We start from the raw sequence: 24,410 nt of genomic DNA, 5'->3' as shown, positions 1-24,410 counted from the left end.
AATGCAAGGCAGTTATGTTGTTTTGACCCCAATAATGGCTAAGATAAGCACTTTCAAAGTAATTGGCAAATGGCCACGTGTTGCTTCTGTTTGCTTTAGTGGAACCTCTACATGAGCTTCTGATTTGTCTTGTTCATGGGAGTGTGGATTCTTGCCTGTTCTGCCTCATATTGGTCTGGAGACCACAAAAAAGCATATTCAAATTGTGGCCTGAGAAAAAGCCACAGAAACTTTGTATTCCAAAGCCACAACAATATCCAAGGTCAAGTACAGAGATACTATGACAGATGGAAATGAATGCAGGAATAGGCATCTGGTCTGGAGATCAAATACATTGCATAAATTTAGCCCACAATGGAAATGTTAAGTTCAAGCAATCACACCAATCCCATAGCCTGTAAAGTTTGGTTATGACTTTTTATATGATTCCAGTGGAATTTGTAACAAAAGTTTGAATTTAGTCCTCACAGCATTTTTCCATAATGCAACCGGAATAATATACAGAGAATAAGAATCAGATTTATGATTGTTTCAACACTGACAAAAAACAGTGCAGAATGGATGATCCTTGCCATTGAAATCTGCAGAGTCTGTGTGTTCTCGTTCAATGGGACCTACAACTGCTCATCTTCTTTCCCCCTCTGCCCCCATTTTGTTATTGCCTCTGTTGCAGGCTTTAAAAACAAACATCTGCACTATGAGGCCAAAAATCTCTTGAGTAAATTGTATACCGTTGATGTAACTCAAGAATGACTTTACACTTCCCAACCCTTCTCCATCTGGTCCTGGCACATGATTTATTAAGGCACAAAGGTCAAACCTGGATCTGGTGTTTGGCTGGTCATAAGCTCCTTTCTCATTTTTATACGAGAGGAAGAAAATATTAACATTCGATAAGTTAGAAAATAAAAGATAAGATCCAAAGTGGAGGGAAGTCAGTGAGAGTATTTATGTTGTTTTCATTAAAATTTGGATTGGGATGGTTCTAACTAAACAATGTTTAGTTTTACTTAGTATCACCTTTTTCTATAGCGTGGCAAAACTAGACAACTATAATGATTTTGAGTGTTAGAAAGGGTTCATACCTATCAGTTAATTAATTTTTCACTACCTCCTCATTCCTGCTAAAGTCTAGAAGATCTGCACTGCTATTTAATGAGAATTTTGAAGACCAAGGAATGAATAACAGAACCAAGAGGGTATTTACCAGTACTCTGAGACTTGAGTGGATGCTTTTCATTTTGCTTGTTGGGCTGAATGGTTACATTGGGCTGAAATAATCGAACTGGCTGATTGCACTCCTTTAAAAACAAACAAAACCAACCCAAACCCCATGTTATGGTATTTGGCTGGAAGAAGATTTGATACTGTTTTAGACTCTTCTCTCAAGGAATTGGGTAGGATTTTTCAGGCACTCTGTAGGATGATAAATTAAGTTTATGGAGATGGGAAGTGCTTCTCTTCAGGACTGAAAAATGAGCTTGCAAATATCATGTGTTTTTGCACAAACTAAGGCTCTGCCCTGGGAGACAGAAGGGTAAATGCTCCTTCTGGCATACTTTTAATTTCACCACAGCTTGGAAGAGCTTGATCCAAACCCTGGTAATGCTTGAGCATAAAACAGGAAGCAGGGTGAATTTTGTCTGTGTTGGGTCTGCATTATTAACAGGAGGAGGAAAAGATAAAACCATAAGCCCTCCTATTTCGTAATAAGCAATTTAGAGCCTTCCTACTTTTAGAGATTAAATCTATTTCCAAATCAGCAGTAAGATTTTAGCCACTTCACTTGGCTGTCTAGGTCTATCAGCAGAGAATAGTTTTCTGTAAATAAACAATTTGTGTTGAATGGTACAACTGTGTCTTTATCAAGAGAAGATCTTCAACTTGGAAGCACACCTGCAGCAGTGATTTGCAGTGGTATGATGCAGGACATGTCTGTAACTTATGCAATGGAGCTGCAGTAAAGGCTGTTTTACCTGTAAGCCTGGGTGTTTTGGGTTTTTGTTGGTGTCTTAGACATGGAACCAAAGCTGATGTATTTGTAGTCAGTATGCAAAAACCCTCCACTCTTGTAACTCTCTGTTACAGAATCATAGAATGGTTTAGGTTGGAAGGGACCTTAAAGATTATCAAGTTCCAATGTCTTTGCCATGGGCAGAGACACCGCCTACTAGACAGGTTGCTCAAGGTTCCTTCTAACCTGGCTTAGAACACTTTGAGGCTTCAAGCCTCCACAACTTCTCTGGGCAACTTGTTCCAGTATCACACCACCTTGTGGGGAAGAATTTCTTCCTGATGTCTCATGTCAATCTAGCTTCTTCCAGTTTGCAGCCATTAGCTCTCATCTTATCATTATATGCTTTTTTAGCAAGTCCCTCTCCAGCTATCCTGTAGGCTCCCTTCAAATACTGGAAGGCTGCTCTAAGGTCTCCCTGGAGATATTGTTTTCTTCTTCCTTAATTATGAGAGGAGGTAGAACAGATATATTTTTCTTTGTGCTGTCATCACATGGAAAGGAAGGTGAAGTATATGACCCAGTTGAATTTTTCAGTTCAGATGACAGAAAAATATATTGCACAGAAAAACATCCATTTGGACAATGTGGCTTAATTTTTGACCAAATCAGGTCTTTGGTGCTCAAAAATCTGTATTGGCTTAGCTTACTCACTTGTGTTGTGGAGAGCTATTCGTTAAACTGCTGTGTGTATTTACATAGCCCATGGGGAATTACCTCAACTGGGGACAGAGAAATAAACTTTCAGGAACATGGATAGGTGCTGAATGTTTTATATTTGAGTAGCTCTGTAATAGGCATCTTAACTTTATAGACCATATTTTCTATGGGATTGCAACATATGATTACAAGCTTAGATAAGCTCATGTGGATAAGAGTGTTAAGTGTCTGGGAAAAGTGAAGGAAAGACTTCAGGGGAAAGAAAAAAAAAAAAAAAAAAAAGCTGTGTTCTGACTAATCAGTTCATCAGCCATCACACTTTTGTGTCCTGCCATACAGCCACATTCTTCCCAGGCACAGAGTTTCTCACATGACACGAGATATGCCCAGGGTAATAGATCCTAGCAGTTACATTGCACTAAAACAAGACATAAATGCAGGCTTTATTCCTCTTGCTCTAGTTTATTTTACAGTTGTTCTAAGTCTTCTACTACAGGCTTCTCACTGAAGCTTTTCCCAGCCCCATCTCCTACAGACTGAATGCAGTAACATGAGTGCCTTTTGAGATGATACTGGGTTCAGTTCTGGGACACTGAGGTGCTGGAGAGGGTCCAGAGAAGGGCAACAAAGCTGATGAAAGGTCTGGAGAACAAATATGGTAAGGAGCAGCTGGGGGAACTAGGGTTGCTCAGCCTATAGAAAAAAAAAGACTGAGGGGAGACATGAAAGGAGGTTGTGGTGAGGTGGGTGTCGATCTTTTTTGCCAAGTAGCAAGTTCCAAGATGAAAGGAAATGGCTTCAAGTTGAGCCAGGGGAGAATTAGGTTGGACATGAGATACAATTTCTTCCCTGAAAGTGTTGCAAAATCCTGGAAAGGGCTGACCAGGACAGTGGTGAGTCACCATCACTCAAGGTGTTTAAAGGCTGTGTAGATGTGGTGCTGAGGAACATGATTTAGAATCAGACTTGGTAGTGTTGGTTGAATGGTTGGATTCAATGATCTTAGAGGTCTTTCCTAGCCTGAAAGATTCTACGAATAGTGGTATATGGTTATGCTGCCAGAGATATTGCCTGGAGAATAAATGAGTTAGATATAGACTCTCTCAGCTAAAGAGAAATATTGAGTATCTCCTTATCCTGTTCCCTGACATCTTGGATGTGCAGATTTGGTGGTGGTTTGTTTGTTTGTTTGGGGTTGTCTCTTAAGGAAATTGGTTAGTGGTTGGGTTTAGGCTGCGAATAGTATCTGTGGAAGCTGCAGCCTTTCACTGCCACAGGGAACCTTGTGGGATTTGAGTGGAAGTCTTCAGATACTAAGGACCACAAGTGCTTCCCTGAAAGAACCTCCGTGCAGCTTCCCAGTAAACCCTTGATGGAGCTGACAAGGACGTGAGCTCTGGGTTGTTCTGCTTGTTGGAAGAATTACAGGATATACTTAATCTCAGGCACTATCTCACTTCTGTTGTGAAGCGGTATCACATGAGGTGCCTTTCCTGCAGTAGCTGCGAGCAGCCTCATTATCTTTTCCAATGGCTGTCCTGACTCCTTGTGGCCACTAAAGACACTTGTCACAAACTGATTTTTCAGAGGACTGCTTTGTGCTGTGGTGTTTTATGGGACAGTTCTTTATTGTGGTCAACAAGTGAAACATGGATATGCCGCATTAGGACATAGAACTGTTAGAGTGGTCCAGAGGAGGACCATGAAGATGATCAGAGACCAGGAGCACCCTTCCTACGAAGGCAGGCTGAGAGAGTTTGGGTTGTTCAGCCTGGAGAAGAGAAGGCTTTGGGGACACCTTAGAAAAGCCTTCCAGTATTTGAAGGGTGGCTACAGGATAGCTGGAGAGGGACTTCTTATAAAAGCATGCAGTGACAGGATGAGGGGTAATGTCTTCAGATTGTAAGAAGGTTGATTTTAATTAGACATTAGGGGAAAAAAATCTCCATGAGGTGGTGTAGTACTGGAACAGGTTGCCCTGAGAAGTTGTGGAGGCTTCAAGCCTCATAGTGTTTAAAGTCAGGCTGGAGGGGTCCTTGAGCAGCCTGGTCTAGTAGGAGGTATCCCTGCCCATGGTAGGGGTGTTGGAACTAGATGACCTTCAAGGTCACTTCCAACCCAAACCATTCCATGTTTCTAAGACAAAAACAGGCCATTGTTTATCCTTTGGTTCTGTAGAAATCTCTAGTTATGTAACTAGAGCTTTCTGGAAGTTAGAAGTTATCTCATGGAGCTTTACTAGTCCTGAATACTTTTACAGTAAGCATACAGCTCTGCTATGAGAGTTCTTTGCTGTTTAACTGTCCTGTGCAATCTTTACACCTCGCATAGCTACAGTGACAGCAGGTATAGCAGAACCAAGGTGAAGGGCATCCAAGAGATTTGTCTGTCAAACTGTGGTGTGCACCTGCACTCAAAGCCACCGTTTTCCCTTCTCACATCTTCATTTCATGTTAGCTTTAACTTGTGGGCTCTTGGGTTGTTTAGCAGGACTCCAATCTGTCAGGAGCAGAATGCTCCTTTATCTGTGTAATGCTGATGATAGTTTTTCCTGCCTCTCCTGGATTAGTTTGTGTTTCATTTGACTTCTTGCCTGTATAAGAGCAGACTACAAATTGGCTGAGTTACCCAAAACCAGCATAACCAACAGGCACTGCCTGTCAGCAACCAAAAACTTAATGTAGCTATGGAGGGAGGATCTTCAAGTACTTCCCAGCATCTAAAAGTTGTCTGTAAGTCTTTGGGTGTGCTTATGAGATCCTTTGGCAGGAGCTGGGGACAAAAGGAAGCAAAGGAGATCTTCGTCAGATTCATGAAGTTAAATCTTAGTGTTATCAATGTAGGCCCATTTGTTTTTTTCTGCAATAATGTGGGTGGGGTTTCCCTGTGGTTGGCTACTGTAACTAAAATCATGATGTTCAAAAGCTGCTGCTGCTTGTGAATGGCTAAAGCATAAGTAATAGAATTAGCTGTGACTGTCACTTTTCCAGGTGTATTTACAAAAATAGAAAATGTTCTCTTATCAATTAATACTTTAATTCATCTGTCACTAGAATCAAATGAACGTCTCATAATTCTTTCTGTAACAAGGTAAAAGAATTGCTGACTGCCCTTTCCAAAATGATTTTGCTTTGTTACAGATCTTCTAAAGTCCGGTCTTGACACTTCATTCTTGGAGTATGTTGAGAAGGTGGCAGTGAGCAGTGATGACAATTTCAAAGGTGTACTTGTCCTTGCTTGGTTAACAGTTGAACTCAGTGATCTTGGAGGTCTTTTCCAACTTCAACGATTCTAGGAAGATAGCTAGAGAATCATAGAATCAAGCTAAAGATGTACCTAACGAGGAGTTTGTCATTCTCTCCTTCTGGTCACCATCCTGCCAGCTGCCAGGTCTCATCAGCACACTTTCCCTTCAGCATTTCACATTGCAGGTGCTAGAGTGCCACATGCAGTCAGAAGTGCAGCACACCACCAGCAGTTCCAGAGCTGTGTGAAGTAAAGGCAAGCGATGAATAACTCACCTTGGAGTTACTCTGTGCTATTACAGCTGGCAGAGAGATTGCAGGAAGCCCTAGTAATGACACATGGTTTGTTCAACAAGTGGAAAACCACCAAATGGTCTGTGTAACAGTATTGTTTCTGAATGTGAGAGAGTACAGGCCATCATGCTGCTATCTAAAGAAGGTATGTAATCATCAGAAGAGCAAAGGCCAGGAAAACATGCAAATTTAACCCTACATCTTCCCTGTGAAGATCAAATGGCACAACCATGTAGTTTCGATGGCTTTCTGGAGAGATTGCAAAAGCACTTGGTAAGAATCAGGCATGCAAGAAGTTGTTTTTTTTTTTTCACTGACTGGAATAAAAATTATTGCAGGGATTTTTTTTGTTTATACTGGCCAGTTTGGCTAAGACAGAAAGTACTTCCTTCTACCTGAGAGCAAAATGTCTGAGGCAGGCAGGACTCATCTTTGGGAAAGATAAGAGAGCACCCAGGATCTGCAGCAGCAGTGCAAAAGAAGCAGTTAACTATGTGTGAGTTTCTGTCGCATGTGAATGTATTTTTGGGTTTGCTGCATTTATCCATTCTTTGGTTTGAAAGGGTCATAACTGGGTGGGTTCAGCCAGCACAATAGATACTTCTACCATAGGGACAAAGGTGCTCTTTTCTCCTCCCTGTGATCCCTTGTTGCCATCCCTCTTGCTCCTCTCTCCTGCCTGTGGTCCCTTATTGCCATCCCTCTGATCTACTTCTGTTCAGGAAGTACACGGTGAGGAGGACTGAGAAAGGGTCTAGTCCAAAATGTAGCAGAGTTTGTGTCCAGACTTCCAGCCTTGTGTTTCTCTGGAACTATGGGAGCTGTGTCTTTGCCTGGTGGTGCGTGGGCAGACTGGTTGTGACACATGAAAACTGTAAAAAAATCTGCCTGGCTTACTAAAGGGTGTGTCAAAGTGGCAGACAACAAAGGAGCTGTGTTAAAGACTGTTCTGAAGAGCAGGGAATAGAGTGGGAAATAGGATAAATAATTGTTGGTAGTGTTTGAGTAAGGGCTTGAGTAACAAGGAAGTTTGGGAGAAGAAAAAAGGAGGGCTATGTAATTAAGGAAGGAAAAGGGATTGTTCTGATTGGGACAGATGAAAGGAGAGGAGGCTGCTTCCCTGTTGTGGATGGGAAAAATATGTGACAGGAAATGAGATCCTTGATTCCTGACAGAACTCCAACCAAACCCCTGTAAGTTCCACAGTGAGGAAACTAAGGCTGTTAAGAATTGGAAATATATGTAAAACATAAACATCTTTACAGTCCTAGTGCTTTCCATCATATGGAATAACAGAGCTAGAAACCTTTGGTCAGGTCATGCCTGTCTGCTCCAGATTTTTGCAGAAGGGGACTGTAAAGCAAAGATGAAACTCTGGGAAATGACTGGTTTGATGTTTTGCAGTGTTAAGGGAGGTTTTCTGGATGGTGGTAATGCAAGACAGCAAGGTCCTTTCATCTGACATGACAACAGACCCTCTCTCTACCCAGGAATTTCAGGGGCTGAGGAACATGGGATAGTTTCAGCCTGCTCTGTCTGATATGGCACCTTTCAAGAGCTCCTATTATGAGTCAGAGCACAACAGCAAAGTGCAGGAGGAAGAACTGTGTCCAGTTCTGGACTTCATTCTTCAAAAGTGAAAAGGAGCTACTGGAGAGAGTCCAGCAGAAGCTATGAAGATGTTGGGAGACTTGAAGCATCTCTCTGATGGGGAAAGGCTGAGAGACCTGGGGCTGTTTAGCCTGGAGAAGATTGAGAGGAGATTTTCTCAATGCTCTGCAATATCTGAAGGGTGAGAGTCAAAACCATGGGGCCAGACTATTTTCAGATGTGCCTAGAGATAGCACAAAGGGCAACAGATACAAACTTGAACCCAGGAGGTTCCAACTGAACATATGGTAAAAATTCTTTGCTGTGAGGGTGCTGGAGCCCTGGAGCAGGTTGCCCAGAGTGGTTGTGAAGTCTCCTTTTCTGAAGAGAATGCAGACCCACCCAGGTTTGATCCTGGGCAGCTTGCTTTAGCAGGGGTGTTGGACTAGATGTTCCCTGGAGGTCCCTTCCAACCCCTATAATTCTGTGCTGAGGCTGTGCCAGGTCGTGCTTGTTGACTAAGGCTGCACAGGGGCACCCCTGCCTCAGCTTCCAGAAGGCTGCCTTTGAGACTGCACTTGAAGTGGCGGGAAGATGCTGCCTTCAGGAGCACCCCTACTTCTACTTTTCCCAGACTTGGAGGACTTTGGCATCAGCTGTTCTCAGAAAAGTTTTTCCAGTCTCTGAATGCAGCTGGAAGCTTGAGTGGGGGTTTTTTTTCTCCCTGAGTGTCTTCTTTCCCTGTACTGAAGGAAAGAAAAGGAGTTGTTTCCTGCTCTGACACTAATGTTTCCAAATGCCTTTACTGCTGTAATGTTCTGAGTAGCAACAGAAAGGGAAAAATAGTGGTGGGGAGGCTGAGAGTGTCCATTTCCTTGGATAGGAAAATAAAACATGAAATCTTTTTGTGGAAAAAATTACATGTTTTGAAAACAAAACCTTGTTGTGTTTTGGAACAAGTTGCAGGCACAGCTCTGTTCCTGTATACTTGTTGCCTTGCACAGTATTGTTGATTTATTTGTTTGACACATAAACCTTCTGTTGGGGAGTTTTGTTCACTGTCTTGACATGCAAAGAAAGTTTGCATCTAAAACTTCAGCTGCTTTTGACAGTTTGAGCTGCTCTTGTGCTTTAAGCAGGATACAATATGCAGAGGGTGTTTGAGCCATGCAGTTGGTCCTGAAAGACTTTGGTGCGTTCCTGTTTTTTAGCACATGCATAGTCCCAGTGAAGTGTTAGAATGTCTTTGAATACAATCATGCATGTGTGTGTCCTGAGCTTATAGTGTTTTCATGTAAACAGAATCACAGAAAGTTTTGGATTGGGAATGACTTTTAAAGGTCATCTAGTCCAACCTCCCTGTAGTAAGCAGGGGCATCTTCAATTTGAGCAGGTTGCTCAGATCCCTGTCCAACCTGACCTAGAATGTTTCCAGGGATGGGGCAACTACTGCATCTCTGGTCAAACTGGGCCAGTGCTTCATCACAGCCTGTCTAAAACCATTCTTCCTTATCTCTAGTTTGAATCTCCCCTCTTTTAGTTTAAAAACATCACTCCTTGTCTTGTCATAGCAGGCCCTGCTAAAATACTATAGAAATACAAATACTCTCAGTTTTAAAAGACAGCTGCATTGTCCTTTTCTTTGTTAGCCAAGACTCAGTCAGGCAAAGACAGCTGAAAGTGTCCAAGAGACCAAAGCATTGCTTTATGGATGCACTGGATCCTGCAGGCAGCACAGAACAAAGTGCAGAGTAGATGGGGCCATAAACACATCCATTAAGCTGACACCAATGGTGAACCATGAAGGGTCAGAGAAGCAGTTATAAATAGAAATGGCAGCAGAAGGTTATTTCTGTGAATGCAAAATGCTTGAATGTGATGTTGAGCAAGTCAGTCAAGGGAGAGTGATAGGAATGGAAGACAGTGTCCAGCAAGCAAGAGATTGGAGCTATACTTTTAACAACAGGAAGGAAAACCATGACATTCAACTATAAAGTGTTAGCTTGTTGAAACCAACATCATGAAAACCTGGAATCTCTTAAAACTCTTAAGTGTGTGATGGTTATTTTTTTTTTCTCTTGGTTGAAAAAACAATTCACAGGAGAGATTTAAATTGACAATCTTACTTTCTAGAGAGCTCATGTACTAAATTCTGCACATTGATATCAGCTTTGAAAAGCTTGAAATGGTTGTTAATTACTTTTTGCTGGGCTTTTCTATGACTCCTCCCTGAAATAAATTAGCTCTCTTTCTCTCATGACAAAGTAATGACAAAAATTGTTTTTTCTGCATATGGTAATGGTGTTCTGAGTGGCATATAGAACCTTACTTTCTGAGAAGGTAAGGAATTCTAAGAAATATGCCTTGAAATGATGTCTGGAAAGCAATAACAAAATAAAATCATAGAATAAATAATTCATGATTAGTAAACAGTTAGGCCCTCAACATGATATCCACACTTCTAATGCAGCTCAGGATGTGAGTTATCCAAGTAAATAGAAGGTAGTTAATAAAATGTCTGAGGGAGAAGGGATTCCCTCAGTTCCCAGAATCACAGAATTGCAGAATGATAAAGGTCAGAAGGAACCTCTGGAAATCATCTAGCCCAATCACCCTGCTAAAACACAGTCACCCAGAGTAGGTTGCTCAGGATTCAGGTGGGTTTGGGATCTCTCCAGAGAAGGAGGACCTACAGCCTCTGTGGGCAGCACGGCCAGTGCTTCAGTAGCTTCACAGTGTTCCTCATGTTCAGATGGAAACTACTGGGTTCCAGTTTGTGCCCATTTGCACTTGTCCTGTTGATGTGCACCACTGAAAAGCATCTGCCCCTATCTTCTTGTCCCCTGCCCTTCAGATGCTGATAAATTGGTAAGATCTCCTCTCTTCTCCAGGCTAAACAGCCCAAATTCTCTCAGTCTTTCCTTGTCAGAGAGATGTTCCAGTCCCCTCAACAGCTCATAATGGCAGCTCATGCACCCCTAGAAGGGGCATAAATGAAAAATGTGATATTAAAAGACACATGAGGAGTAGAAACATTGGCCATAGGGGCAGGGAATTAAAAAGAGCTGTATCAACTCCATTGCTACTCATGCTTGTGGCAAATAGAGGTTAAAGACATGATGTTAACATAGAAGTAAGGTTCCCTGCTTTGAAAGACGAGGCTCATGTGTCCTGACCTCTTTTCTGGGATGAGGGAATACAGCCAAATTTAGTGGGAGTAGTGGGTAGGAGTAAGAGCAGGATTAGGGCCAGTGTAAGCCTGTTTGCGATGCACATGTGCTGCACTTTAGTCACTCAGGAATGGGCTGGAGCTGAGAGCCAAGTCTGGATTTAAAATGGGAGTTGTTGGAGTGCAGAGGTGTTTGGCAGAGGAGCTTTCAGGGAGATCTGGAGGCAATGTGTAAGTGGGCACTTAAGTGGTTCAGCCATGCATGTGCAATTCCTGGATGAGAAGCTGTGCTGCCACAGCTTTACAGTGCTCACCATGAGGAGCTGAGTGGTTCTGAAGGGCAAGGTGTTGCCACTGGCACTGCATTCTGCTTATGCCAAAAGAATTCTGCAGAAGCTGCTCGTGGCAAAGGCAAAGCTTGGTCATATCTGTCTGTAAAAGATGATGCCCATGTTCCTTATGCCTGGCCTATTGGAGAGGAAGATGCTTCCTGGGAAGTGCAAAACTGGGTCAAAGCTTTATCAGATTGGTTAGAATTTTGGATCTGGGTTGATTTAGTTCCTTTTACAATAGCACGTGTATTCTAGATACTTATTTTGTGGATGAGATGGTAGAATATCTTGTTTTTGAAGACTACACAAATGTGTTTAATTGCTTTAAGATGTATTTGCTACACCAGTGTAGTAATTTTCACAGCAGACACACAACTTCAGAAAAACCCTGTAGCATGTAACAATGCTGTTACATGAAGAGTGGCTGGAAACTGCCTGGGGGGAAAGGAGCTGGAGCTGCTGGTCAGCAGCAGGTTGAAGATGAGCCAGTGTGTTCCAAGATAGCCAAGAAGGCCACCAACATCCTGGCCTGTATCAGGAATAACGTGGCCAGCAGTACTAGGACAGGGATTGTCCCCTGTGTTTAGCACTGGTGAGGATACACCTTGAATACTGGGTTCAGTTTTGGGCTCATCACTACAAGAAGGATTTTGAGGTGCTGGACCATGTCCAGAGATGTGCAAAGAAACTGGTGAAGGGTTTAGAGCACAATTCCTATGAGGAGTGGCTGAGGGAACTGGGTTGTTTAGCCTGGAGACAAGGAGGCATAGGGGAGACCTCACTCAATACAGCTCCCTGAAAGGAGGTCGGAGTGTTGGTGTCTTCTCTCAGGTAAAAAGTGACAGGATGAGGGAAAACGGCCTGGAATTGTTCCAGGAGAGGTTTAAGTTGGACATTAGAAAACATTTCTTCCCTGTGAAAGGGTTGTTAAGCCCTGGAACAGGCTGCTCAGGGAAGTGATGGAGTTACTGTCCCTGGAAGTGTTCAAAGAATGTGTAGATGTAATGCCAGGTTGTGTAGTTTAGTGCCAACTTGGTAGTGCTGGGTTAACAGCTGGACTCAATGATCTTGGGGGTCTTTTTCAACCTTGGGTTTATATGAACACCTTAATGGAACAAGTCTCATTCTTTATAAGGCACATATGGTACCTTCAAACAGCTCTGTTTCCATAATCGTGGTTATATGATGTGCTGGGATCTCCTACAGGTTAATTATCATAAGCATTTTACTGACAGAGATTGGAAGGGAAGCAGCGATTTGTGCCTTTTCCATTCTCAGCTCATCACTTTGGTTATTATCATCACAGTTTGCTTCTAAATGGATTGATTGAGGACATCTATTGGTGGCAATGGTGACTTGTTTTCAGTAGTACTCTGGTGAAATTCAAAGCTGGGAGGGTGACTTAAGGAACAGCTTGGTGGCTTTGTTGTGCTTATCACAAGCATGGTGAAGAAATAACATATGAGAGTAACACCAAGTAACATTTGTCATTCAGAGGTGGGGAAGCACTTAAAAGCACATGTGTTCAGAACATATGGATTAAATTTATGTTTTAACTATTATTATTATTTTTCAACAAAATGTGGGGGAGAAAATAGAAATGCTCTAACTAACTCATTTCAGTTTTAAGTTCCTATTCATCTACGAGCTTTTCTTCTTCTCTGGAGAGATTCCCAAACTGCCTGAATATGGTCCTGGGCAACCTGCTCTGATTCATGACCTGGATAGGCCATGAAGTTCTGAGTTTTGCCTCAAATGTAATATTTTGCTTGACCCTATGAAACCAATTTTTCTGAGAGTGAGGAATTGGAGGGCTCATTTCAATGTAATAGTGGAACACTTTTCAGTTCAGATTATCTTCTTTTTCTAAAAATCTAGTATTTACACAGCTCTAGTGATGAGCTCTAATTCTCAGCTTTTGCTTCTTAAGAGGGGTGAGTAGCTTAATTAAGAGCACTTTGTCTTTAGGAGCAATCTGGCCCTGAAATGTGAAGTTCACACATCGCTTCCAGTAATGTGCTACTAGACTGATTATGGCATCTTTTAAGCATGTGTGAGGAGTCGGGCTGAGCAGTAAACAAGTATGTAGCAGGTATTTTTAAGACCAGGTGGCTTAATCTTCTTCTAAATAAAGCAATAATTTCAGCATATTCTGGTGATTACAGATAATAGTCATTTGGGTAATATTAGCTTTTTCAGGTGTGGCATCTTGTTCTAGGTGTTGTAACCTGTCGTTTACTCCCTCAGTGTCTTCAAGTTTACTTAGTAATTGCTTTGCTGAAAACCAGATTATATATTATTTAGCTGTCAGCTGTGTTGGAGAAGTGCCAAATGTTACCCAATAAACAACAGTGAGAAGGAACTCATGTGTGAAGCAAGGATTTCATTTGTTTTCTTGTTAGATGGTTAATATTAGAAAGAAGTTCTGAACTGAGTCTTTCTGCCTTTGCTTTAGTGTACAAGTGGAGTTAAAACAGCTCACTTAAACAGCAGACAGAACTATCTTAGCCACCAAAAAAATGACCTTTAAACTGTTTTGATTCAAGGAAAACCTCCAAGCGGTCTTCAGTTCAGCAAGGTGCTTCTAGGTGAAGCAGTACATTCTGAGTGTAAGTTCCATAAAACTAGTTGGAAACATCTCATGGTCAATGCTTTCCAGAGTCTGAATGAAGATCCCTGTTTAAGCTTCCCTTTGAGCAAAGCAGGGGAACCTGCTAACCCCAGGTTTGAGTTGCACCCATTTATGGTAAGTTCCCAAGCATTAAATTGGCCTTGGTAGGAAAGTCAGTCTATTTCATGTGTTAATGTGTGCCCTGACTAGAGAATTGTGCAGGATTTAGAGTATGTGCTATGTATCAACTATTTGGGTAGGGAAGTTCTGTCAGTGCTGTGATGATGCAGCCAGGTAACAGAGAAAAGCCTCCTCAAAGCCACCAAGCAAGTCAGTGGCATGATCAAGACTGGCAATAGGGTGTCTGGTCTTGAAAACAAATCCTAAGGCGTTTGAAAACCTTTTAAGAGCTTCAAGGGCCATGGTTGTACACTTGCATTGAAGGCTCTCATGTGCTTTTTGTGAAGGGAATTTTGAGTCAAACAATCCAGCATCTAAATTAGCAGGCTGCCTCATTTTCTGCCTCTTGGAATGTTCTCCAATGGAAGCAAGCTAGGCAGGAATGAGGCCATGGTGCAATAGCTGGTTGGTCAAGGGGATCCTTGCAGACTCCTGTGCAGTTCACATCCATCACAGCATCTTGTGGTCAGTGGGCAGAAAGCAGGAGTGGAAATTTGAAGAGTGTGCTTCCCACCCTTCCCTTCTGCTCTGCCTGAAGCAACTTGTTTGATCCCGTATATATTATTTTCCCTGTCGGAAAATGACTCCCACTCCAAACAGGATTAGAGAGCTTGGCAAAGGGAGGGTGAATTTAATTATAGGACAAACCAACGTTCCCTCCCCTAGGAGCCTTGGCTTTGGCTGTCACTTCTGAAGTTAGCACTCTATAAATGGTATCTGGTTGGCCTGTTCTCCTTTTCATCTGATAAGATGACATCTTTTTCACTCTTGTCTGTAAAGATTTCAGATGTTGATGGATTAAAATAGGCAATCTTCAGAACACAGTGAGTGATGCTTTTAGCTATGCTGAAATTACAGTATTAGCTTGACATTCCATCTGAGTTTAGACATTTTGAGGCACCTAAAGTATGAGGAAAGTCTTTCTAGGCTTTTCCCATTGGATGGAGCAAGACAAATCTCCACTCAGGTGTAAGGAGGACTGAATTTTCTGCACAGATATATTTTACTCTTCTATCTACTGAAACAAACAGTGACAAAGGTCCTAATGACAGCTGAAATGAAACTGGATGTTGCAGAGAAAAAGTTATTATTTTATTGACAGCTATCACACATCCTTAACTTTGTGCACACTAAAGAAAACAAAGAAGTTATACTGTAAGGCATCATTCTGAGAATTTGAGGGTTGTTTGTGTTTTAAATCTTAGCATTCTAGCAAGCTGAGGTGCTTTTGATGTTCTTTTCCAAGGAACAGGTAGGACAAACTAGTACAGTGTCCAGGATCTTTAGAGACCTGTGGGAGGTATTGAAGGGCTCTCATCAGACTTTGCATCCTGGTTGAAAAATAAAGGGCTTTAATGTCCCCCACTGACAGCTGTCATCCTCACCTTCAGGTAGCCTAGGTTGAAAGCCCTGGGTTTTGCTCATAAATAGAAAGGGGTTGTAGAATAATCTCTTTCATGCTGGCTCTGCAAAGAAGCTGTTTTTATTAAGGAGATAATTGTCTTGACAAATTACACAAAGTTATAAGTCTTACCATTGTCACCAGCACTCAGTGAAGGTCTCCTTTGTGGATCTACTCCTGACAGTCAAAGTTAACACATCTGCACAGATTATGAAGCAGTAAAACAACACTAAGTTAGGAAAAAATGATGAATGGTATGTTGAGGGGTGAAAGGAGGTCAAGAAAAAGTCAGATAGTAATTTAAGTACTGTTTGACAGATCTTGCCTGGTATTCTCTTTCAGTATATTGGAATGGGGCAGTGAAGGACTAGGATCTTCTCCATCAGTTATTATCTGCCCTGTAATATTTTAGGTGCAAATCCCATCTGTCTAAGAAAGAACAGTCCCTATTCTGACAGCAGAACATAACTGACAGCAGAACTACAGGAGGGGCAGCCTTATAATTCTGTACTGAACAGATGCTGGAGGGAATCCAGGTCTGCAGAAGTGCTTTAAGGCTGAGACACACACTTGATTATTCTGAGTTTCTATGGCCTGGTCTAGAGCTTAGTTACTTTAATGAAAGACTTCTACTGGATTCAAGAGCATTTAGCAAAGTTGTTTCTAACAGCTGGATGAGAAATTGCATTTCTGTCTGCCACTTTCATCCTGAATGAAAGCAACAGAAATCTTTGCTAAAAGAAATCGCCAGACATTCTTTATTTCATCCTTATCAGAATAGTTTATAAGGTTGCTGTGGTTATTTTCTTATAAAAGTGTCAAGGGCTAGAGCTGGGCTGGCCCCCAGAGGAGTGACAGGTGTTCTCTATAAACCACTCCCCTCTCCCAAAGGGGAGGAGAAAGAGCATAAATAAGGGAGAGAGACTGATGAGCTGGGAAATCAAACCAGCTTGAATGGAAATAGTAACAATAAAATTAAATAGATACAAACAGATACAGACCAAAATAAACTACAAACTCTGGCAGTGACTGTCACCATCACCACTGATGCTGTGGGCAGGCACTGGGGAAGTCTCAGGCTGGACACAATGGCAGATGGGAACTGGATTCACAAATTCAACTCTGGAACTGGATTAAGGGACACAGAGGTTGGGATTAAAGGTAGAAGGGACAGAGTCATCCTTGGACACTGCCTGTTGAAGTAGAGGCTTGACTCTGGTGGTCCCTCAGCTTTATACTGAATATGATGCCCATAGAATGAAATCCCTTGCTGATCACTTTAGGGTCACCTGTCTTGTCTGTCACTCCCTGCAGATGCTACAAGATTTAGCAGTTCTGCACAAAAGCAACTATCGATAAGAGGAGCTCTGCACCCCAACCCCTGACTGTAACTGTAGCCATCAGCATTCTCACTGCTAGAAGCAGCTACTGTCTGTGAGAACATGCTGTGAAGCTCAGAAAAGTGCTATCACTGAGAAGTCAAATCCCTGAACAGAATGAGTTCTGTTCCTGCTCAAACCAGGACACACGAACGTAAAAAGTGACAGGGTTCAATCTTGTAAGTGTGAAAAGACATTTCTTGTGGGATATTTTAACTTAATCACATCTTCATTTTTCATGGAGGATACCATAGTGTGCCACCTTTGCTGATCAGCGCTAGCTGAGGGGTTTTAAAAGCCACTGTAAATAAGACTGTGGATTAGTAGTATTCTGGTTCAGGATTTCTGCAGGAAGGGAAATGAAAGGACAAAAGCAACTTTGTGGGTTCTTTTGTTAACACTTAAACCCCAACCAAACTACCCCCCCTCCCAGCCCCACGCTAACAAGACCCTCACACCACAACACTTTAAAACCAAGCAACTGTTTTCTGCTATCTTCATTTGCCACAAGAGAACTTCCATTAATTTCTTATCAACTTTGTGTGCTTTGTGTTTTGCAGTTGTAGAATTAATTAAAAGTTTTTGTTTGAATTTGAAACTTGACTAATTGAGTGTTTAACGTCCCTGTTTCAATGAGGGAATAACCAAGAAAAAAACTTATTTTATTAAACCTCACTTTATTTCTTTTTTCCTTGCACCCAATTTTTATCTTCTATTTCCATATTTCAAACCCAATAGCCTCAGTTCTTCCTGTTTACTTGGTAGTAAATGTTTCCTCATATACAGTAATTACTGTAGAACTGAAATTATGCAAATTAGACCTGTCCTTCCTTCCACTGTTTCTTTGTCTGGTGGAAGAGTAAAAATGTGGCTGAGTTGAGTTTCATTAGTTTTGCAACCAGGAAGATATCAGGAGCTCTGAGGTGAAGACTGCCACTCCTTGGGGCATGCGGTGCAACTTTTTACTTTACAGTATTTCAGGCAAGGGAAGGATGAGTGTTAAATATTATTAATGTTACTGCTCAGTAATACCAAAGAGAGCAAAGGTCTTCTGAACAGGGTTTAAACTAGTGTCTAGAACACTTTGGTTCCGGTCTTGGCTTCCCACAGACTTCATCTATCTGTAAATCTCTTACTGTTGTGTTTCTTGCCTTCAATACCTCTTTTGCCTCTGTCAAGGGTTAAGGCTGGGCCAGCCACTAAATGAGTGAGAGATGCTCTCTATGAACTCTTCTCCCTTCCCAAAGGGAAGAGAAAGGGAATAAGGGAGAGACTGATGGGTTGGAAAGAAACAAAAACAGCGTTAATGGGAATAATAACAATAAAACAAAGTAGATACATATAGATAGAAATCAATATCCAACCCAGCACCCTGGTGGTAATGATGCCACTGGCACCACTGATGCTGCGGCAAGCACTGGGGAAGTCCCATACTAGACTCAGCAGCAGATGGGAACTGGATTCAAGAGCTGGGTTTAGTAACAGAAGGTGCTGTCACTGAGAAGAGACTGAGCTGAAAAGTCAAACCATGAAAAGAATTCTGTTCAAGCTCAAACCAGGATGACCTCTTTTTTTTTTTTTTTTTTTTTTTTTAACATCTTCACATGTGGTTGTGCTGTGCCTAACACACAGTGAATGATTCCTCCTTTGGCTAGCTGTGGGTGGGGACCTTACTAGGGCTCATTCTGGTTCAGCTTTTTCCACTTGATACTCCTCTGCAGCATGATGGGTTTAGCATGAATGGAGAAAAAAGGAACTAGATCACAAAAGACAGGCTAGTTATACCTATTTTCAAGAGATAAGATTCAAAATATATTATTTGTTTAAATGGAACTGTTAGTGGCTCGGCCTACAATGAATCCTGTGTGGTTTGTTCTCTGTCCTTGCAAACAGGCCAGATTTGGTCTTGCTGTATGACTAGCTGCTTGTGATGTACTGATGTTTATGTTAATAATTATTTTTAAACGAAGATTTGGATTAAAAGTCTATCTGACATGGAGATGATTATAAGTTACCCTGAAATGTGTTCTGAAGAGCTTGTGGAGCGAGACTAGCCAGCAATTTCTTTCTATCAAACCATTAGATAAGGATTTGTATGGCAGCTCTAGTCATGCCCCTCCAAGGCTCCTGTGACAGGCAGTGTACAAGTGCTCAGCAAAACCACACTGCCCTGTACTCAATGTTTCCATTCAGAACAGGAGAACAAATAAAAGTAGCAGTATATAATGCAGGAGCAGAGGTGAAAGTAGTTATTGTTCCTGTTAAACCCCAAAGAGAGTGATAGCCTCAATCAAAGGGGAGTTATCAGATATGGACTGGACAGGACTGGAGTGATAGAGACCTGTGGTTTTGCTATTGGAAATCTGTGCTTCTGTCTTTGCTGCTTCCAGAATGTGGGCTTTCCAATGGTCATGGTGATTTAAAAGTCAGTAAGTGTTCTTATCAACACTGGGGCTTTCTCTAAGTGCTGAAGTATACATCTTACTTTAACATTTTATACCAGATACATAAAAAAATCCACAGAATCATAGAATTGTTTTGGTTGGAGAAGACCTTTAAGATCATCAGGTGTAACCATCATCTAACTATGCTAAACGATATCCCTCAGCACCACATCTACACAGCTTTAGCACCTCCAGGGATGCTGACTCCACTGCTTCCCTGGGCAGCCCTTTCCAGGGCTTGACAACGTTTTGGGGAAGAAATAGTTTCTAATGTCCAACCTCAGCCCCCCTTGGTGTAACTTGAGGCTGTTTCTCCTTGTCCTATTGCTTCTTACTTGGGAGAAGAGACTGACCTCTACCTCACTATAACATCTTTTCAGGTGTGAAGGGAGAAGGTCTCCCTTCTTTCTCTTTTTCTCTAGGCTAAGCAACTCAAGTTTTCTCAGGTCTCATAAGACTTCTGCTCTAGATCCTTCACCAGTTTTCTTGCCCTTCTCTGGACTTGTTCTAGCACCTTGGTATCCTTGTAGTAAGGGCCCCAAAACTGAACTCAGTACTCAAGCGTTTTCTTATCAGTTTCAGGTTCCCTTTGGAGCCATGACAGTTTTCAGTCTGAAGTGCTGTGATAATGCACATAACCCAATGAGAAGATAAAGTCTATAATAAAAATGCTTGAGTCTGAAGGCTGAGTGTAAACCATCATCAGCCGATATCTTTAGAAAAAGCCGTGCCTGTGTTGTCCAGCAGCTTCAGGGTTTAATCCAGTTTGATCAGACATCTGAATATTTTTTTTTCCTCTGTGGAGCACACTGAATTAGGGGGTGAAACGGTCTGCCCAGAGAGGTTGCTGAGTCTCCTTCTTTGGAGCAGATGGGATGTGATCTTGGGCAACCTGCTGTGGGTGACCCTGCCTTAGCAGAGGGTTGGATTAGATGGTCTCGAGAGGTCCTTTCCGATCTCCACAATCCTGTGATTCTGCAATTTGTCTCTTACCTTCAGACAGCAGAGGGAAAAGCACTGTGCTGGAGGAAGGCTGCTCTCTAGTGTTCAGTAATGGGTGTGATTCTGGGAAAGGCTGGAGTCCTGTAATCTGCACGCTGCTGCTGACAGTCATCACTTGAATTTGCTTTAGGCTTCTTTGATTTGCAAAGGTGGCAACAATTTGATGGAGAACATTTCAGCAGATACATTTCTGGAGATTGAGGCATTTTGCTCTCTCTGCTTAATTTTTGCCTTCTCTGAATGATTAGCAAAGGCTAAATCCTCCAGCCAGTCTCCACCAGTTGCTAGCAGGTGACTGGCAGGTGGGGGCGATGCCAAAATGAGATATTTTATTTTTATTTTTTTATAAGTAAAGTAAGCAAAGAGAAAAGCAAAATGTCACATCACTCCTGCAAATGTTGACTGGCATTAAAAGTCCTGTAGGAGAGCAATCATCTTCATCAAGGCAGGGAACAGCAAAAGAGAGGGAAGCCCAGAAGAATCAGAAAACAAGCAGCTCTAGCAGAAGAAAACCCATGGCATTCCAAGACCAAAGTTATACTTGGCACAAGTTTTCTCTCATGTCTCTATGATGCCCTCTGCAGGACTGATGTAGTTTGGTCCAAGTGTTTTACAGTTTTGGCTGTATTGGTAAACTGATCTGAACGAATGAGTTAAGAATAAGAGAGCAACGTTTATTAAATAACAGTCATAACTAGCACACAGGTCTCTGACCTGCTGTTTCTCTACCCTGCTGCCAGGTCAGAGGACATTTAGAGGCCCCCACAGAAATTAAGCTTAGTTCGTGGAGTCATGAGTCATGCTCAAGGATACATTTGTCTTGTTTGTATTCTAGCACATCAGATTACTCATCCCAGAGCTTCTTAGTGCTACTGAATTATAACATATTAATTAATCTGATGCTTCATGTCATAACTGGTAATACTCCATAATTCTGAACAGTTAAATTGAGATACTAGCTGTGGCTTCTGTGTCAGAACAGAGATATGCAAAACTGTAGAAAGTGGGATTGGTAGTAGCAATCCACCACTGTCTGAGAACACCCAAGCTGTCATGAAAATCAGGGGAGGTTTAAGTTGGTTATTAGGAAATATTCCTTCAATGAAAGAACATCTAAGCCCTGGAACAGGCTGCCCAGGGATGTGGTAAAGTCAGCATCCCTGGAGGGATTGAAAAGATGTGTTGATGTGGTGCTGAGGGACGTGGTTTAGCAGTAGACTTGGCAGTGTTAGGTTAATGGTTGGGCTCTTTGAGGTCTTTTCCAACCTTAATGATCCTATGATTCTATTCTAGGAAAGGCTTCCAAGGACATCACAACCTCTTGGTGATATGTTAATTATCCTCAGCACTGCAAAACTTTTCCTAATGGCTCAATTAAGTCATCTTTGCTATACATTAAGCCTATTACATCCTGAAGAGGCAAATAACAATTTATTATCTTCCTTTGACCAATAGTTTTTTTTTTTTCCAAAATTTTTTTGGTCTTCTTTTTTCTTTCTTCTTTTTTTTTTTAATAAAATATTTTTAATATCATGTACCAACATGGTGTAAAACAAGTGGCTAAAATGGCCATAGAAACTCCTTTCCTAGTGCTAATTATAATACTTTAAAACTTATCCTTTTTGAAAAGATGTTATCTGGAGGAGAAATGTTTTTCTGTCTGGGATGTTAGAAGTGTTAGAGCAGGTCCAGAGGAGGGCCATGAAGATGATCAGAGGGCTGGTGCACCTGTCCTACAAAGACAGGTTGAGTGAGTTGGGGTTGCTCAGCCTGGAGAAGAGAAGGTTCCAGGGAGACCTTAGAGCAGGCTTCCAGTATTTGAAGGGAGGCTACAACATAGCTGGAGAGTGATTTGTAGCAAAGGCATGCAGTGACAGGATTAGGGGTAATGGCTTCAAACTGGAAGAAGCTCTGGTTTTTTTATTAGACATTAAGAAGAAATTCTTCCCTGTGAGGTGGTGAGGCACTGGAACAGGTTGTCCAGAGAAGCTGTGGAGGCTCTAAGCCTGGAAGTGTTTAAAGCCAGATTGGATGGAGCCTTGAACAACTTGGTCTAGTAGGAGGTGTCCCTGCCCATGGAAGGGGTTTGGATCTAGGTAATCTTTAAGGTCCCTTCCAATCCACATAATTCTGTGATTTTATGTTTCTATATTAGATGTGTGAGGTCAGGTAAATGGAATAACTAAATATCTCAGGTCTCCAAATGTGACTGCAAATGTGCAGGGTCTTGTCTGGCAGAGGGTTAAAAGGAGAGTGGGTTAATTTTTAGGACAAGAACTAATAATAAAAAATAAATAAAAATAAAATAAATAAATAATCTGGTCAAACTGCAGCTTGGTTCAAGTGAAGCAAAAGGTTGGTGTGGAGCTGGTATATTTTCTGGCTCCTGGTCATGCAGAGAATGGAAGAAATATTTTCTGATCATTGCCATTTTTGCTCTGCTGTCTTTGATGGTATAAAAATATTTGTAATTCATAAATGTCTGTATAGTTGAGAGAAGAACCCATAGGGAAGAGCTGCTTCCTGCTGCTTTTCCTCCCTGCTTAGAGCAGAGATGGGTGCTCCTGGGAGTCAGACAGGTGCAAAATCCCAGAACTATACTGGGAGGGAAATTCCTGCTGCTGCCTGGCAGCTGGAAAAGCAGAAGGCAGCAGAGGTTGCTGAGGCTGGCCCTTTTACTATACAGAGCAGGAGATGCTGGGACGTGCTGGGTACGTAACATGCAGAACCAAAGCTGTGGGAGAGCACTTCTGAGCAGCTGCAGGAAGTATAGAGTATCTTCACCAAAACAGCACAAATGTTCTGCTGAAATGAGTTGAATAATGGCTTCCCTCTGTCCTGGTTTCCCATACACACAATCAGCTTTTTATTTGAGCTTGCATGACCTGGCTGAAGTTGGCACCATTCAGCAGCAAGGCTGACTCATGTTCTTTCTTCTTTTGGAGGAAAAAGGTTTCCCATTCACTTGCCTTCAGGAGGTGGAAGGTAAATCTGATTCTCTTCAAGCAGCTCAGTTCAGCTCAGAGAAAATGGAGGAACTTCTGTCCCTACTGGTGCTGCATGGGGTAGGTGGCAAAGCTACTGTCATTTCTGGCTTTGGAGGTAATGTGGGGAGCAAACACTTCTCCAAAATCAATGTCTATAATTCTTTAGAATCATGGAAGCTAATGAGCAAAGCTGTTTGTCATATCAGGAGGAGGAAAAGCCTGGCATATCCTAAGTAGGATATGTGATAATTGTCTTTTTTATTTCAGGGATGAGAGAATGTGTGGATTTAGTGACTGGGGACATTAGAATTAGCAGTTCTGTTTCTCAGTCACTGTGTGGTGGGAAAATGCCAAGAGGAAAATGCTTATTTCTGCTGTAATTAGGAAAGCAATGCATAGAAAACCTGAAGGTATCTGGCTTTGGATTAGTCCCAAGCTCTCTTGCTGCCTCTGGAAACCGTTATTTGCCCATGGCATAGAGTCCAAAGACCCACTTGATTCACCATGTGTCAGATGTGTGGAGAAGCAAAACCCATGGAAGGTGCGCATCAAGAATCTCTTGGCTGATAGTCAATGTAATGTAGCAACCTTCTGCATTCCACAGGGAAAAGTATGGGCAGCAAGGGGAGGATAAGGGCATACCAGAGAGTGAATATGGATGACAGGAATTTATTTAGGCAAGCTATAACCACATCTGCCAAATGCTGACTGGTCTGATTTTGTTACATGAGTGTGAAAAATCAGTCTCCTCCATAAGAATTAGTGAAATAGCTTTTGATGGGTGTCCTAGGGAAACTCAGATGTCAATTTGGCTCTTTGCTGGGGAGCGTGGAACCAAGGGGCTCTTTGGCAAAGGATGGTCTTAACAGTGTGCAGAGGTTTCTTATGAGCTGGAGACTCTGGTGATGCATGTGGCTGTAGTGAACTGTGAAAGGGATCTAAAAATTGCTTATTAAGGGGACATTTGAAGGATTTGGAGCACAGGTCTTCTGAGGGAACTGGCGTTGTTTAGCCCAGAGAAAAGAATGCTCAGAGGCAACCTTTTCACTCTCAACTGCCTGAAAGGAGCTTGCAGCAAGGTGGGAGTTGGTTTCTTCTCCT

Source organism: Indicator indicator, chromosome 13 (genome assembly GCF_027791375.1).
Source record: "Indicator indicator isolate 239-I01 chromosome 13, UM_Iind_1.1, whole genome shotgun sequence".
NCBI classification, from domain to species: domain Eukaryota; kingdom Metazoa; phylum Chordata; class Aves; order Piciformes; family Indicatoridae; genus Indicator; species Indicator indicator.
Note: the sequence above shows the minus strand (reverse complement) of the source record.